The sequence below is a fragment of the Tursiops truncatus genome, chromosome 17, assembly GCF_011762595.2.
Source record: "Tursiops truncatus isolate mTurTru1 chromosome 17, mTurTru1.mat.Y, whole genome shotgun sequence".
NCBI lineage: Eukaryota > Metazoa > Chordata > Mammalia > Artiodactyla > Delphinidae > Tursiops > Tursiops truncatus.
The window spans coordinates 15,070,545-15,074,566 of NC_047050.1; the positions used below are offsets into that span (position 1 = coordinate 15,070,545).

The following is a 4,022-nucleotide window of genomic DNA, read 5'->3' on the forward strand; positions in this document are numbered from 1 at the left end:
TGATCTTCCCGGACCAGGGCACGAACCCGTGTCCCCTGCATCGGCAGGCGGGCTTTCAACCACTGTGCCACCAGGGAAGCCCATTTTAACCATTTTTAAGTGTACAATTCGGTGGCATTAAGTACATGCACATTGCTGTGCAACCACTATCCATCTCCAGAATGTTCTCATGAAAATGTTCTGGACGTGTTATCAAGGACTCAGTTTCCTACTTGAGGACTTTTTAAGATCCCATGCAGTTTGGAAATACTGTATCAGGGAGCTAAAGCTCACTCAGAGGAAAAAAAGATGCCTTTGGTTAAAATGCAAGATTTTTATAAAATCCTGGGTATGAAGGGGAATGACTGTGTTCAATTTTAGCTAGGACAGAAAAAATATCTTCGTGAAAAAGAGTGCATCTGAATAACAGCTCTTCTTCCTTAGGAGAACCATCTTCTTGCTTCTTTTGAAATAGGCTTCTATAAATGTGGACCACTTGACAAATAGTCCTACTCACCACAGAGCCCTCATTCTAACAATATTTCTTGGGCTTTAAAATATAAAACTCTGTTTTTATTCAAAACATTTACAGGGTCAGTGTTATATTTTAATTAGTCTATTATTTATGAATGTCAGTTTTTGACATCCTTGATGAAATGCCTAGGCTCCTGGCTTGTTTTATTTTGTTTTTAGGTTTTCCCCAAGATGATTATGATGTTTCAGACACACAACTACCTGAAAGATTGCAGTTGTTCTCTTGCCCCATCCTCTTAACCCTTTTAGATGATTAATGTCCTAGTTCTTACACTGAGTGGCAGGCATGTGGATATTTATTGTTCTTTATATCTGTCATACATGTTAGAAATATTATTTTGTGTATATTCAGTATTTAATAAAAACAAAAAAACTCCTTCTATGATATAAATTTTACTTAAGCACATTCTTTTGTTACAAAATAAGAAAAGCTAGTACTTAGATCCTGTATTTCTTTTAGACTAAGTTTTAAAATAAACTACTAATATTGGATACTTTCTAATACACTCAATCCCTGATTTATACATGGCCAACGAACCACCTAAGACTGGCACGGTTTTTACTTGACTGGAACTCTCTTCTCTTTTTGCCTCTGCCTAGAGGTTTTCCAACTCATGTTTCCTCCTCCCTCTCTCTACTATGAGCTGCATAGACAGCTTTTTCTTTCCCCTGCGTACTAGTGGTTTCATTTACAACATCACCATTTCCTCGTATCGGAGCCCTCTGCCTCTCAAGAGTTTTGCTGTTTGTTTGAACCCCTGCTGCCATCCCTAAGATAAAACACCAAACACAGTTGAGTTTGAAGACTCTTCTGCACTGTAACCACATAACCCCAAGGTTCACCATTTGAATCTAGACACGCTTAACAGAGTCCTTTTCCAAATGCAGCAGATTAAGTTCTAGTTTTCCACAGAAACACACACATGATGGTTATGTTCTGTTACTACTATGGTGCTATTCTGGATTTCACAGGTTTTATCAGGGCAGCTCTGAGAATCTAAACCCCTTGCAAAACCCTGTTTCCATAGAAAAATATGTTCTGCCTCACAACCAATCAGTGAACAACTAAACTTTTGAAATAAATCCATGAGGACTGCCTGTACTTTTCATCTAAGACTTCAAAGCCTTTCACAAAAACATCATTTAAAAAAAAAAAGCCATTTTGCCATAGCTAATAGTTATTAAAGGACTTATGTTCACAACTAAGAAGTGTGTGCTAGCAACCCTTGGACACAAAATGCTGGAGATAATGTACAAATTATTACCGGGGGTACTGGATATGCTTCTTTCCATTTATTAATTCAACACAAAGTTACTGAGTTCCTATTCTGTGCAAAGCATTATTCTCAGTACTGGAGACCAAGTACTGAACAAGACAGGGAACAGCCTTATCTTAATGGAATTTACAAGTGATGTGCCTCATACTGGCACTTAATAAATACCTGTTGAATGAATTATTGAAGGTGGCTAAGAAAATCATTCGAATATGATAAATATTTGTTTTATAAAAATTAAGTGGAATCAGTGAATGGAGGGGTTGCAGAATGCAGAATGTAAATTAGACAGGAATTTGTTCCAGCAGTCAAGGTTAAAATATTTCCTTATTATAACAAAGCAATACTGGGTAGGAGTGTTGGGTGATCACAACCAGAAGGCTAGTAGCTCTACCATCCACATGGCCTGCACTTTGCAGAGCACTGGTTAGAAGACAAGTGCCACCCCACCACTACCTCTATACCTTTCTGCAAATTATAACTCTGAGACCAAAGTATATTTTATCTACAAGTAAAAACTGAGACTCAGTCTCAGTTTATGGTGGCATGTTAACAATGAACCCAATTCTACCAAATGGAACAGAGGGTTTAGTCTAGAATAATGGGGTTGCATTTTAAATCCCATCTTCATAGATATTTGTAATATACTTCTTCTTTATGATATCACATATGATTGCAATCCCCCAACAGGAAATATTGAGACAGAGAGAGAGAGATTTCAAGGAACTGGCTCATGCAATTATGGGTGCTGGCAAATCCAAAATTTGCAGGGCAGGCCAGCAGGCTGGAAACTCCAGCAGGAGTTGACGTCTCAGACTTGGGTCTGAAGGCAGCCTGGAGACAGCTCCTTCCTTCGTGGGAAGCTCAGTCTTTTCTCTTAATGCCTTCAACTGATTAGGTGTGGACCACCTACATTATGGACAGTAATCTGCTTTACTCAAAGTCTACTGATTTAAATGTTAATCGCATCTAAAATAATACTTTCACAGCAACATCTAGACTGGTGTTTGGCCAGACAGTTGGGCATAATAGCCTAGACAACTTGACACATAAAATTAAGCATCATAGTTCCCTGCTTATCAACTTGATATTCATACACATCTCCATAAACCATAATTTCCAAATAAAGACTATAACAGTCATACTTCTGCCTAATATGATACAATTATCCTGTGTACAGCTGAAAGCACACTAACCCTTTCCCTAAGAAGAAGATCCAAAATCCTTGGGTGATATTCACTCCTCTTGATATCCTGTAACTTTATGATGTAAAGTTAACATACTTAAATACTATGATATACAGTTAATATATTTATGTTATATGATAAGGGGATAAGGGAGGGAAGAAAACAAAGGTAGACAGATAGATACACACATACAGACAGACACACATGCATACTTATACACATATACATACAAGCATATTCATAATAAAAAAAGCAGAAACACATAACAATTACAGTCCTCATTTCTGTAACTGGTCACATGGTCATAGCTGGTATTGATAACTACATCCAGCCAAGCAACTTGGCTGGTTGTGGTTCTTTTTTTCTTTCTTTTTTTTTAATTGAGGTATAGTTGATATACAATATTATATGTTTCAGGTATACCACACAGTGATACACAATTTTCAAAGGTTATACTCCATCTCTAGTTATCATAAAATATTGGCTATATTCCCTGTGCTGTACAATATATCCTTGTAGCTTATTTATTTTATACATAGTAGTCTGTACGTCTTCATCCTCTTCCCCCATCTTGCCTCTCCCCACTGGTAACCACTAGTTTTTTCTAAAAATAGGGGACGCTTCAAGAATTTGAGCATCATCCTTGTGCAGGGGCCATGCTAATCTCTGTACTATTCCAATTTTAGTATATGTGCTGCTGAAGCGAGTACTGGTTGCAGTTCTTTACCCAGTAGAGTGACCCCAACCTTCATTCATGAAGCATCTGGGCCATTAATAGACCTGCCTGAATTAGATTGTTGTAGTTTTCCATTGACTTTAATCCAGGGCATGTCTAAGACAAGCCCTAAGGGATCTCGTGAATTCTAGCTGTACCCTTCCTTACCGCCATTGTTTGTAGCAATCTAATTTCCTCTTGGTAATCAGAATCAATCACCCCAGCCAGTACAGTAATCTCCTTCTTTGCCTGTTAACTCAGAGGCATGGGAAGCCCAATGTGGCCAGGTGGCAGTCTTAACTTCCAGTTCATGGAATCACTGCTGTGTCCCTG

At 38.1% G+C, this 4,022-nt stretch overlaps 1 non-coding gene across 1 annotated transcript; it reads right to left on the minus strand.

The window, feature by feature from the left end:
• Positions 1-3,580: 3,580 nt before the first annotated feature.
• On the minus strand, positions 3,581-3,684 carry LOC117308775 (U6 spliceosomal RNA). Its single transcript, XR_004522956.1, has one exon. It is a non-coding gene; the product is annotated as a U6 spliceosomal RNA (small nuclear RNA).
• Between the last annotated feature and the right edge of the window lie 338 nt (positions 3,685-4,022).